The sequence below is a fragment of the Crinia signifera genome, chromosome 4 (genome assembly GCF_055691185.1).
Source record: "Crinia signifera chromosome 4, ASM5569118v1, whole genome shotgun sequence".
In the NCBI taxonomy this organism is placed as follows: Eukaryota; Metazoa; Chordata; class Amphibia; order Anura; family Myobatrachidae; genus Crinia; species Crinia signifera.
In genome coordinates this window covers 300,535,222-300,548,007 of record NC_139220.1, presented here as the reverse complement: position 1 = coordinate 300,548,007, position 12,786 = coordinate 300,535,222, and the positions used below count along the sequence as shown (strand labels likewise).

The following is a 12,786-nucleotide window of genomic DNA, read 5'->3' as shown; positions in this document are numbered from 1 at the left end:
GTGAAAAACCACAATTGACTGTGTCTTCCAGTTGCTGATTTTGAAGATTGGTTTAGAGATTAGTGTTTTGAATAAGACGTGTTGGAGTTAGTCTATTTTCTTGCATCTTCTGTATATGAAAAACCACAATTACATCCGTGTCTTCCAGTTGCTGATTTTGAAGATTGATGTAGAGATTAGTGTTTTTATCTCTGTTTATCTGGAGATGTTCCAGAATTTTTGAATGCATTGTCATGCAAATTTGGGATAAATTCCTTACAATTTTTGCTACCAGAGTGTGAGATATGAAAAAGCACTTGGGAACAGAAAATACAATTTCCTTGAAGTCATCACCCAGGAAGGTTTTGCCAGGTCTTGGACTCATTAGCAAATACATTCCCATAATCCACTGCTCCTAGCCAAAGACTGTTTGTCTAGCCATGGTTGTAATGAGTTCTCTGTTGCACATGCTGATTGCTCCAGCCAAGCACCTATCAACTTTGCGCAGTGGCATTATCATAGCTTATGAGTTCAAACCGAGGCGTGATTATTGCTAGTTGAAAACTTTACCCAATACCCTGCCATGATGACTTGCAATATAGTCAGCATTGGCAATTTTTGCTAGTCTCCCAGGAGACTATAAGATTTTGTAAAGGAAAGATGTGTTGGAGTTAGTCTATTTTCTTGAATCTTCTGTATGTGAAAAACCACAATTGACTGTGTCTTCCAGTTGCTGATTTTGAAGATTGGTTTAGAGATTAGTGTTTTTAATAAGACGTGTTGGAGTTAGTCTATTTTCTTGCATCTTCTGTATATGCAAAACCACAATTACATCCGTGTCTTCCAGTTGCTGATTTTGAAGATTGATGTAGAGATTAGTGTTTTTATCTCTGTTTATCTGGAGATGTTCCAGAATTTTTGAATGCATTGTCATGCAAATTGGAGATAAATTCCTTACAATTTTTGCTACCAGAGTGTGAGATATGAAAAAGCACTTGGGAACAGAAAATACAATTTCCTTGAAGTCATCACCCAGGAAGGTTTTGCCAGGTCTTGGACTCATTAGCATATACATTCCCATAATCCACTGCTCCTAGCCAGAGACTGTCTAGCCATGGTTGTAATGAGTTCTCTGTTGCACATGCTGATTGCTCCAGCCAAGCACCTATCAACTTTGCGCAGTGGCATTATCATAGCTTATGAGGGCAAACCGAGGCGTGATTATTGCTAGTTGAAAACTTTACCCAATACCCCGCCATGATGACTTGCAATATAGTCAGCATTGGCAATTTTTGCTAGTCTCCCAGGAGACTATAAGATTTTGTAAAGGAAAGATGTGTTGGAGTTAGTCTATTTTTTTTAATCTTCTGTATGTGAAAAACCACAATTGACTGTGTCTTCCAGTTGCTGATTTTGAAGATTGGTTTAGAGATTAGTGTTTTGAATAAGACGTGTTGGAGTTAGTCTATTTTCTTGCATCTTCTGTATATGAAAAACCACAATTACATCCGTGTCTTCCAGTTGCTGATTTTGAAGATTGGTGTAGAGATTAGTGTTTTTAATAAGACGTGTTGGAGTTAGTCTATTTTCTTGCATCTTCTGTATATGAAAAACCACAATTACATCCGTGTCTTCCAGTTGCTGATTTTGAAGATTGATGTAGAGATTAGTGTTTTTATCTCTGTTTATCTGGAGATGTTCCAGAATTTTTGAATGCATTGTCATGCAAATTGGAGATAAATTCCTTACAATTTTTGCTACCAGAGTGTGAGATATGAAAAAGCACTTGGGAACAGAAAATACAATTTCCTTGAAGTCATCACCCAGGAAGGTTTTGCCAGGTCTTGGACTCATTAGCATATACATTCCCATAATCCACTGCTCCTAGCCAGAGACTGTTTGTCTAGCCATGGTTGTAATGAGTTCTCTGTTGCACATGCTGATTGCTCCAGCCAAGCACCTATCAACTTTGCGCAGTGGCATTATCATAGCTTATGAGGTCAAACCGAGGCGTGATTATTGTTAGTTGAAAACTTTACCCAATACCCCGCCATGATGACTTGCAATATAGTCAGCATTGGCAATTTTTGCTAGTCTCCCAGGAGACTATAAGATTTTGTAAAGGAAAGATGTGTTGGAGTTAGTCTATTTTTTTGAATCTTCTGTATGTGAAAAACCACAATTGACTGTGTCTTCCAGTTGCTGATTTTGAAGATTGGTTTAGAGATTAGTGTTTTGAATAAGAAGTGTTGGAGTTAGTCTATTTTCTTGCATCTTCTGTATATGAAAAACCACAATTACATCCGTGTCTTCCAGTTGCTGATTTTGAAGATTGGTGTAGAGATTAGTGTTTTTAATAAGACGTGTTGGAGTTAGTCTATTTTCTTGCATCTTCTGTATATGAAAAACCACAATTACATCCGTGTCTTCCAATTGCTGATTTTGAAGATTGATGTAGAGATTAGTGTTTTTATCTCTGTTTATCTGGAGATGTTCCAGAATTTTTGAATGCATTGTCATGCAAATTGGAGATAAATTCCTTACAATTTTTGCTACCAGAGTGTGAGATATGAAAAAGCACTTGGGAACAGAAAATACAATTTCCTTGAAGTCATCACCCAGGAAGGTTTTGCCAGGTCTTGGACTCATTAGCATATACATTCCCATAATCTACTGCTCCTAGCCAGAGACTGTTTGTCTAGCCATGGTTGTAATGAGTTCTCTGTTGCACATGCTGATTGCTCCAGCCAAGCACCTATCAACTTTGCGCAGTGGCATTATCATAGCTTATGAGGTCAAACTGAGGCGTGATTATTGCTAGTTGAAAACTTTACCCAATACCCCGCCATGATGACTTGCAATATAGTCAGCATTGGCAATTTTTGCTAGTCTCCCAGGAGACTATAAGATTTTGTAAAGGAAAGATGTGTTGGAGTTAGTCTATTTTCTTGAATCTTCTGTATGTGAAAAACCACAATTGACTGTGTCTTCCAGTTGCTGATTTTGAAGATTGGTTTAGAGATTAGTATTTTTAATAAGACGTGTTGGAGTTAGTCTATTTTCTTGCATCTTCTGTATATGAAAAACCACAATTACATCCGTGTCTTCCAGTTGCTGATTTTGAAGATTGATGTAGAGATTAGTGTTTTTAATAAGACGTGTTGGAGTTAGTCTATTTTCTTGCATCTTCTGTAAATGAAAAACCACAATTACATCCGTGTCTTCCAGTTGCTGATTTTGAAGATTGATGTAGAGATTAGTGTTTTTATCTCTGTTTATCTGGAGATGTTCCAGAATTTTTGAATGCATTGTCATGCAAATTGGAGATAAATTCCTTACAATTTTTGCTACCAGAGTGTGAGATATGAAAAAGCACTTGGGAACAGAAAATACAATTTCCTTGAAGTCATCACCCAGGAAGGTTTTGCCAGGTCTTGGACTCATTAGCATATACATTCCCATAATCCACTGCTCCTAGCCAGAGACTGTTTGTCTAGCCATGGTTGTAATGAGTTCTCTGTTGCACATGCTGATTGCTCCAGCCAAGCACCTATCAACTTTGCGCAGTGGCATTTTTATAGCTTATGAGGTCAGACTGAGGCGTGATTATTGCTAGTTGAAAACTTTACCCAATACCCCGCCATGATGACTTGCAATATAGTCAGCATTGGCAATTTTTGCTAGTCTCCCAGGAGACTATAAGATTTTGTAAAGGAAAGATGTGTTGGAGTTAGTCTATTTTCTTGAATCTTCTGTATGTGAAAAACCACAATTGACTGTGTCTTCCAGTTGCTGATTTTGAAGATTGGTTTAGAGATTAGTGTTTTTAATAAGACGTGTTGGAGTTAGTCTATTTTCTTGCATCTTCTGTATATGAAAAACCACAATTACATCCGTGTCTTCCAGTTGCTGATTTTGAAGATTGATGTAGAGATTAGTGTTTTTATCTCTGTTTATCTGGAGATGTTCCAGAATTTTTGAATGCATTGTCATGCAAATTGGAGATAAATTCCTTACAATTTTTGCTACCAGAGTGTGAGATATGAAAAAGCACTTGGGAACAGAAAATACAATTTCCTTGAAGTCATCACCCAGGAAGGTTTTGCCAGGTCTTGGACTCATTAGCATATACATTCCCATAATCCACTGCTCCTAGCCAGAGACTGTTTGTCTAGCCATGGTTGTAATGAGTTCTCTGTTGCACATGCTAATTGCTCCAGCCAAGCACCTATCAACTTAGCGCAGTGGCATTATCATAGCTTATGAGGTCAAACTGAGGCGTGATTATTGCTAGTTGAAAACTTTACCCAATACCCCGCCATGATGACTTGCAATATAGTCAGCATTGGCAATTTTTGCTAGTCTCCCAGGAGACTATAAGATTTTGTAAAGGAAAGATGTGTTGGAGTTAGTCTATTTTCTTGAATCTTCTGTATGTGAAAAACCACAATTGACTGTGTCTTCCAGTTGCTGATTTTGAAGATTGGTTTAGAGATTAGTGTTTTTAATAAGACGTGTTGGAGTTAGTCTATTTTCTTGCATCTTCTGTATATGAAAAACCACAATTACATCCATGTCTTCCAGTTGCTGATTTTGAAGATTGATGTAGAGATTAGTGTTTTTATCTCTGTTTATCTGGAGATGTTCCAGAATTTTTGAATGCATTGTCATGCAAATTGGAGATAAATTCCTTACAATTTTTGCTACCAGAGTGTGAGATATGAAAAAGCACTTGGGAACAGAAAATACAATTTCCTTGAAGTCATCACCCAGGAAGGTTTTGCCAGGTCTTGGACTCATTAGCATATACATTCCCATAATCCACTGCTCCTAGCCAGAGACTGTCTAGCCATGGTTGTAATGAGTTCTCTGTTGCACATGCTGATTGCTCCAGCCAAGCACCTATCAACTTTGCGCAGTGGCATTATCATAGCTTATGAGGGCAAACCGAGGCGTGATTATTGCTAGTTGAAAACTTTACCCAATACCCCGCCATGATGACTTGCAATATAGTCAGCATTGGCAATTTTTGCTAGTCTCCCAGGAGACTATAAGATTTTGTAAAGGAAAGATGTGTTGGAGTTAGTCTATTTTTTTGAATCTTCTGTATGTGAAAAACCACAATTGACTGTGTCTTCCAGTTGCTGATTTTGAAGATTGGTTTAGAGATTAGTGTTTTGAATAAGAAGTGTTGGAGTTAGTCTATTTTCTTGCATCTTCTGTATATGAAAAACCACAATTACATCCGTGTCTTCCAGTTGCTGATTTTGAAGATTGGTGTAGAGATTAGTGTTTTTAATAAGACGTGTTGGAGTTAGTCTATTTTCTTGCATCTTCTGTATATGAAAAACCACAATTACATCCGTGTCTTCCAATTGCTGATTTTGAAGATTGATGTAGAGATTAGTGTTTTTATCTCTGTTTATCTGGAGATGTTCCAGAATTTTTGAATGCATTGTCATGCAAATTGGAGATAAATTCCTTACAATTTTTGCTACCAGAGTGTGAGATATGAAAAAGCACTTGGGAACAGAAAATACAATTTCCTTGAAGTCATCACCCAGGAAGGTTTTGCCAGGTCTTGGACTCATTAGCATATACATTCCCATAATCTACTGCTCCTAGCCAGAGACTGTTTGTCTAGCCATGGTTGTAATGAGTTCTCTGTTGCACATGCTGATTGCTCCAGCCAAGCACCTATCAACTTTGCGCAGTGGCATTATCATAGCTTATGAGGTCAAACTGAGGCGTGATTATTGCTAGTTGAAAACTTTACCCAATACCCCGCCATGATGACTTGCAATATAGTCAGCATTGGCAATTTTTGCTAGTCTCCCAAGAGACTATAAGATTTTGTAAAGGAAAGATGTGTTGGAGTTAGTCTATTTTCTTGAATCTTCTGTATGTGAAAACCCACAATTGACTGTGTCTTCCAGTTGCTGATTTTGAAGATTGGTTTAGAGATTAGTGTTTTTAATAAGACGTGTTGAAGTTAGTCTATTTTCTTGCATCTTCTGTATATGAAAAACCACAATTACATCCGTGTCTTCCAGTTGCTGATTTTGAAGATTGATGTAGAGATTAGTGTTTTTATCTCTGTTTATCTGGAGATGTTCCAGAATTTTTGAATGCATTGTCATGCAAATTGGAGATAAATTCCTTACAATTTTTGCTACCAGAGTGTGAGATATGAAAAAGCACTTGGGAACAGAAAATACAATTTCCTTGAAGTCATCACCCAGGAAGGTTTTGCCAGGTCTTGGACTCATTAGCATATACATTCCCATAATCCACTGCTCCTAGCCAGAGACTGTTTGTCTAGCCATGGTTGTAATGAGTTCTCTGTTGCACATGCTGATTGCTCCAGCCAAGCACCTATCAACTTTGCGCAGTGGCATTATCATAGCTTATGAGGTCAAACCGAGGCGTGATTATTGCTAGTTGAAAACTTTACCCAATACCCCGCCATGATGACTTGCAATATAGTCAGCATTGGCAATTTTTGCTAGTCTCCCAGGAGACTATAAGATTTTGTAAAGGAAAGATGTGTTGGAGTTAGTCTATTTTCTTGAATCTTCTGTATGTGAAAAACCACAATTGACTGTGTCTTCCAGTTGCTGATTTTGAAGATTGGTTTAGAGATTAGTATTTTTAATAAGACGTGTTGGAGTTAGTCTATTTTCTTGCATCTTCTGTATATGAAAAACCACAATTACATCCGTGTCTTCCAGTTGCTGATTTTGAAGATTGATGTAGAGATTAGTGTTTTTAATAAGACGTGTTGGAGTTAGTCTATTTTCTTGCATCTTCTGTAAATGAAAAACCACAATTACATCCGTGTCTTCCAGTTGCTGATTTTGAAGATTGATGTAGAGATTAGTGTTTTTATCTCTGTTTATCTGGAGATGTTCCAGAATTTTTGAATGCATTGTCATGCAAATTGGAGATAAATTCCTTACAATTTTTGCTACCAGAGTGTGAGATATGAAAAAGCACTTGGGAACAGAAAATACAATTTCCTTGAAGTCATCACCCAGGAAGGTTTTGCCAGGTCTTGGACTCATTAGCATATACATTCCCATAATCCACTGCTCCTAGCCAGAGACTGTTTGTCTAGCCATGGTTGTAATGAGTTCTCTGTTGCACATGCTGATTGCTCCAGCCAAGCACCTATCAACTTTGCGCAGTGGCATTTTTATAGCTTATGAGGTCAAACTGAGGCGTGATTATTGCTAGTTGAAAACTTTACCCAATACCCCGCCATGATGACTTGCAATATAGTCAGCATTGGCAATTTTTGCTAGTCTCCCAGGAGACTATAAGATTTTGTAAAGGAAAGATGTGTTGGAGTTAGTCTATTTTCTTGAATCTTCTGTATGTGAAAAACCACAATTGACTGTGTCTTCCAGTTGCTGATTTTGAAGATTGGTTTAGAGATTAGTGTTTTTAATAAGACGTGTTGGAGTTAGTCTATTTTCTTGCATCTTCTGTATATGAAAAACCACAATTACATCCGTGTCTTCCAGTTGCTGATTTTGAAGATTGATGTAGAGATTAGTGTTTTTATCTCTGTTTATCTGGAGATGTTCCAGAATTTTTGAATGCATTGTCATGCAAATTGGAGATAAATTCCTTACAATTTTTGCTACCAGAGTGTGAGATATGAAAAAGCACTTGGGAACAGAAAATACAATTTCCTTGAAGTCATCACCCAGGAAGGTTTTGCCAGGTCTTGGACTCATTAGCATATACATTCCCATAATCCACTGCTCCTAGCCAGAGACTGTTTGTCTAGCCATGGTTGTAATGAGTTCTCTGTTGCACATGCTAATTGCTCCAGCCAAGCACCTATCAACTTAGCGCAGTGGCATTATCATAGCTTATGAGGTCAAACTGAGGCGTGATTATTGCTAGTTGAAAACTTTACCCAATACCCCGCCATGATGACTTGCAATATAGTCAGCATTGGCAATTTTTGCTAGTCTCCCAGGAGACTATAAGATTTTGTAAAGGAAAGATGTGTTGGAGTTAGTCTATTTTCTTGAATCTTCTGTATGTGAAAAACCACAATTGACTGTGTCTTCCAGTTGCTGATTTTGAAGATTGGTTTAGAGATTAGTGTTTTTAATAAGACGTGTTGGAGTTAGTCTATTTTCTTGCATCTTCTGTATATGGAAAAACCACAATTACATCCATGTCTTCCAGTTGCTGATTTTGAAGATTGATGTAGAGATTAGTGTTTTTATCTCTGTTTATCTGGAGATGTTCCAGAATTTTTGAATGCATTGTCATGCAAATTGGAGATAAATTCCTTACAATTTTTGCTACCAGAGTGTGAGATATGAAAAAGCACTTGGGAACAGAAAATACAATTTCCTTGAAGTCATCACCCAGGAAGGTTTTGCCAGGTCTTGGACTCATTAGCATATACATTCCCATAATCCACTGCTCCTAGCCAGAGACTGTTTGTCTAGCCATGGTTGTAATGAGTTCTCTGTTGCACATGCTGATTGCTCCAGCCAAGCACCTATCAACTTTGCGCAGTGGCATTATCATAGCTTATGAGGTCAAACTGAGGCGTGATTATTGCTAGTTGAAAACTTTACCCAATACCCCGCCATGATGACTTGCAATATAGTCAGCATTGGCAATTTTTGCTAGTCTCCCAGGAGACTATAAGATTTTGTAAAGGAAAGATGTGTTGGAGTTAGTCTATTTTCTTGAATCTTCTGTATGTGAAAAACCACAATTGACTGTGTCTTCCAGTTGCTGATTTTGAAGATTGATGTAGAGATTAGTGTATTTATCTCTGTTTATCTGGAGATGTTCCAGAATTTTTTAATGCATTGTCATGCAAATTGGAGATAACTTCCTTACCATGTTTAAACCCTGTATAGAAAAGGAAAAGGGGAATGGGATAGAGACCGCACCAGTCTTGTTGAGCACTATGTTATGATAATTGTAAATTATGGTCTAATCTGTATAATTTGGGACTACTGACTTCATGAGTGTAATCTCACAATCGGTCACCACACCCTTTGGAAAAAAGAATTTCTTTGGGTTAGGCGTGACAGTCAGTGGTGCACCCCGAGTTTTGAAAATAGGTCAAAATGTTACTATTAGTTCAAGAGAGAACAAAAAAAGAAAAAAGAAAACTCTGTTTGGGGGCACCCTTACGTTCCAAAATATTCTATGTACTGTGACTATTCCTTAATATTTAACTTTTATTTCATTTGTTAAAATTATGGACCACCTCTCATCAGTTATCACACACCGCGAAAATCATGAGTATTTTTAAAAACTATCCATGTTTAAATTGCAAATCAATACCTTCATCAATAAGAAAATTTGAAAAATATCTCAAAAAATGTAAAAAATGACCATCATATATCCAGCCACTTTTTACCCATTAACTTGGGTTGGTTGCGTGGTTAAATCATTGGTCATCAATCTCATACCATCTTGTTTACGCAAGAACCCTATTCCACTGCGTGTTATTTTCTCAGAAATTATGACCAAAAGGAGAAAAAATATGTAATCCGCCCTCTCAGACTTGTATCACTTCTGCTGTTCGCCCTTCATGCCACCGGCGGCAGAGGAAAGGGAATGAGAGAGTTTATTGTCTCGGGGTTTAGGATTGAAATAGATAAGATAGCCAACCGTTATACCGATGTGGTTACCCTTGGCAACCCTGTTGCCATGTAAGGCATTGCAGGGTACTACCTATGGATCCCAGTCGGCTTTTGGTTCGCTATGAAAAAAAGAGGGGGGAGTATTTTGCAGGTAATAGTGGTCACCCCTGCCAGCAAGACTCCACCTCTGCTTTTCTCCCTCTTGTAGCCCACAGAGGAGGGAAAATGAGAGAGTGGGGTCCACCCGGGTTTTGACCTAAATAGTCAGATGACCAATTACAGTGCCGGCAGATCCTGCAAGCTGCTCCTGATACTATATGAGCATTGCAGGATGCTATTCTTGCTGGAGGTCGGCTCTCATATTGGTCATGAAACAAAGAAAAAGGTGCAGTATAATTTTAGAACATACAAGTAATTATAGGTCTCATCTCCTTAATGCCTCTTTTATATACTGTACTCTCTTACATATTCAGTGATTAATTACCTCTCTGTACCACCTTAATTCTTTTATTCTTATCTAGTAGTTAAATAACCTCTTACTCTCCAATTACTGTCTAAATTTCTATTAAAGATGAAGGTAGAATTAAATAAGGTATGCGTTTGTTTTTATCAATATTTAAAACATGTACTGTCACATAATAATCATATAATAATTTATGAGGAATTGTAACCAGTATTTTTTGCTTCTGGATAGTATCAGTTAATTTCTGAATACTAAATTGCCAATATTCATTCAGTACCAGACAACATCAATTAATTCCTAAAGGGGCAGTCACCAGCGTTGATCCTGTCTCCACAGGATACAAATACATTGGACTCCCAAATGGATCAATTGTTCTTACCCTAGACAGCCAGCCACGTATCTATATATAGTTTAGGCGCAGTTCCTAAGACAATAAACAGTGAAATACTTCATCTCTAATGTCAGAGAATTACATAGCACTGTTGCAGCACATCAGATACGATATATTCTAAGATATGCTGACAATTGCAATTTGTGCTGTTCTCACATCAAATATACAGCAAGGTTGCAATATATGTTTGTCAATTCTCCTGTAACAATCAACTTGGTGCAAAAAATTCAAAGGATATAATTCCTAACACCATATATCAGTGCTATCTCCTTAAGTAGTAATTATGTATCCCACCTATTGTCTGGCAGCCTGTCTCTGTATGAGCGTATTAACGTTGGTAAATCCCCAGCGTCCGCACACTCCAATAGTGCATGACAGCTGGGTATCCCAAATGCCACCCGTTAGTTGTACCGCTCCCCCCTAAGGGTAAACTTTATATCACTCCGGCTTCTATTAGCGGGTCGCCAGTTTGTACTCGCACTGATGCGAGATACTCCTGGCGTCCCCCTGTTACCTCTCCCGCCGGCAGGAACAATTGACCCGGCTGCGTCTCTCTGCTGCGTCTCGATGCTGCGTCTGGCTCTGTAGGAGGCTTCCCTGGACTGATTAGGATTTCAATTCCTGCGGTCACATGCGTGCACCATGTGACCTCTCAACCTTCTGACGTACGTTTCGCCTGAGCTTTGTCAAAGTAGATTGTGTGTGGCTGTCTAGGGTAAGAACAATTGATCCATTTGGGAGTCCAATGTATTTGTATCCTGTGGAGACAGGATCAACGCTGGTGACTGCCCCTTTAGGAATTAATTGATGTTGTCTGGTACTGAATGAATATTGGCAATTTAGTATTCAGAAATTAACTGATACTATCCAGAAGCAAAAAATACTGGTTACAATTCCTCATAAATTATTATATGATTATTATGTGACAGTACATGTTTTAAATATTGATAAAAACAAACGCATACCTTATTTAATTCTACCTTCATCTTTAATAGAAATTTAGACAGTAATTGGAGAGTAAGAGGTTATTTAACTACTAGATAAGAATAAAAGAATTAAGGTGGTACAGAGAGGTAATTAATCACTGAATATGTAAGAGAGTACAGTATATAAAAGAGGCATTAAGGAGATGAGACCTATAATTACTTGTATGTTCTAAAATTATACTGCACCTTTTTCTTTGTTTCATGACCAATATGAGAGCCGACCTCCAGCAAGAATAGCATCCTGCAATGCTCATATAGTATCAGGAGCAGCTTGCAGGATCTGCCGGCACTGTAATTGGTCATCTGACTATTTAGGTCAAAACCCGGGTGGACCCCACTCTCTCATTTTCCCTCCTCTGTGGGCTACAAGAGGGAGAAAAGCAGAGGTGGAGTCTTGCTGGCAGGGGTGACCACTATTACCTGCAAAATACTCCCCCCTCTTTTTTTCATAGCGAACCAAAAGCCGACTGGGATCCATAGGTAGTACCCTGCAATGCCTTACATGGCAACAGGGTTGCCAAGGGTAACCACATCGGTATAACGGTTGGCTATCTTATCTATTTCAATCCTAAACCCCGAGACAATAAACTCTCTCATTCCCTTTCCTCTGCCGCCGGTGGCATGAAGGGCGAACAGCAGAAGTGATACAAGTCTGAGAGGGCGGATTACATATTTTTTCTCCTTTTGGTCATAATTTCTGAGAAAATAACACGCAGTGGAATAGGGTTCTTGCGTAAACAAGATGGTATGAGATTGATGACCAATGATTTAACCACGCAACCAACCCAAGTTAATGGGTAAAAAGTGGCTGGATATATGATGGTCATTTTTTACATTTTTTGAGATATTTTTCAAATTTTCTTATTGATGAAGGTATTGATTTGCAATTTAAACATGGATAGTTTTTAAAAATACTCATGATTTTCGCGGTGTGTGATAACTGATGAGAGGTGGTCCATAATTTTAACAAATGAAATAAAAGTTAAATATTAAGGAATAGTCACAGTACATAGAATATTTTGGGACGTAAGGGTGCCCCCAAACAGAGTTTTCTTTTTTCTTTTTTTGTTCTCTCTTGAACTAATAGTCACATTTTGACATGTTTAAACCCTTTCCATTTTATTCTAGTTCACATAATTTGCTTTGGAGGAATTGCACCTTTTTTTTTTACTAACACTTTCTTTTATATTTGTCTTTTTTTTTATTATAGATGGTGATAGAGTATAGATATGATTCTCACCTTTTATATACATGGAAGGTTTAAGTTTTATATATGTTATTCAGAACTATCACTGTCCCTTTAAGATGTCTTTTCCTTAACATGCTTCTAGCAGA

At 37.9% G+C, this 12,786-nt stretch overlaps 12 non-coding genes across 12 annotated transcripts; all 12 read left to right on the top strand.

The window, feature by feature from the left end:
• Window positions 1-475: 475 nt before the first annotated feature.
• LOC146076776 (U4 spliceosomal RNA) lies at window positions 476-616 on the top strand. Its single transcript, XR_014474174.1, has one exon. It is a non-coding gene; the product is annotated as a U4 spliceosomal RNA (small nuclear RNA).
• A 533-nt stretch (window positions 617-1,149) lies between these two features.
• On the top strand, window positions 1,150-1,290 carry LOC146076559 (U4 spliceosomal RNA). Its single transcript, XR_014473959.1, has one exon. It is a non-coding gene; the product is annotated as a U4 spliceosomal RNA (small nuclear RNA).
• Window positions 1,291-1,944: 654 nt separating this feature from the next.
• Window positions 1,945-2,085, top strand: LOC146076650 (U4 spliceosomal RNA). The gene has a single exon (XR_014474049.1). It is a non-coding gene; the product is annotated as a U4 spliceosomal RNA (small nuclear RNA).
• Window positions 2,086-2,739: 654 nt separating this feature from the next.
• On the top strand, window positions 2,740-2,880 carry LOC146076577 (U4 spliceosomal RNA). Its single transcript, XR_014473977.1, has one exon. It is a non-coding gene; the product is annotated as a U4 spliceosomal RNA (small nuclear RNA).
• A 654-nt stretch (window positions 2,881-3,534) lies between these two features.
• LOC146076781 (U4 spliceosomal RNA) lies at window positions 3,535-3,675 on the top strand. The gene has a single exon (XR_014474180.1). It is a non-coding gene; the product is annotated as a U4 spliceosomal RNA (small nuclear RNA).
• Window positions 3,676-4,212: 537 nt separating this feature from the next.
• On the top strand, window positions 4,213-4,353 carry LOC146076657 (U4 spliceosomal RNA). Its single transcript, XR_014474056.1, has one exon. It is a non-coding gene; the product is annotated as a U4 spliceosomal RNA (small nuclear RNA).
• Window positions 4,354-4,886: 533 nt separating this feature from the next.
• LOC146076558 (U4 spliceosomal RNA) lies at window positions 4,887-5,027 on the top strand. Its single transcript, XR_014473958.1, has one exon. It is a non-coding gene; the product is annotated as a U4 spliceosomal RNA (small nuclear RNA).
• A 654-nt stretch (window positions 5,028-5,681) lies between these two features.
• LOC146076550 (U4 spliceosomal RNA) lies at window positions 5,682-5,822 on the top strand. Its single transcript, XR_014473950.1, has one exon. It is a non-coding gene; the product is annotated as a U4 spliceosomal RNA (small nuclear RNA).
• Window positions 5,823-6,359: 537 nt separating this feature from the next.
• Window positions 6,360-6,500, top strand: LOC146076371 (U4 spliceosomal RNA). The gene has a single exon (XR_014473772.1). It is a non-coding gene; the product is annotated as a U4 spliceosomal RNA (small nuclear RNA).
• Window positions 6,501-7,154: 654 nt separating this feature from the next.
• On the top strand, window positions 7,155-7,295 carry LOC146076768 (U4 spliceosomal RNA). The gene has a single exon (XR_014474166.1). It is a non-coding gene; the product is annotated as a U4 spliceosomal RNA (small nuclear RNA).
• A 537-nt stretch (window positions 7,296-7,832) lies between these two features.
• On the top strand, window positions 7,833-7,973 carry LOC146076656 (U4 spliceosomal RNA). The gene has a single exon (XR_014474055.1). It is a non-coding gene; the product is annotated as a U4 spliceosomal RNA (small nuclear RNA).
• Window positions 7,974-8,511: 538 nt separating this feature from the next.
• On the top strand, window positions 8,512-8,652 carry LOC146076576 (U4 spliceosomal RNA). The gene has a single exon (XR_014473976.1). It is a non-coding gene; the product is annotated as a U4 spliceosomal RNA (small nuclear RNA).
• Window positions 8,653-12,786: the final 4,134 nt, after the last annotated feature.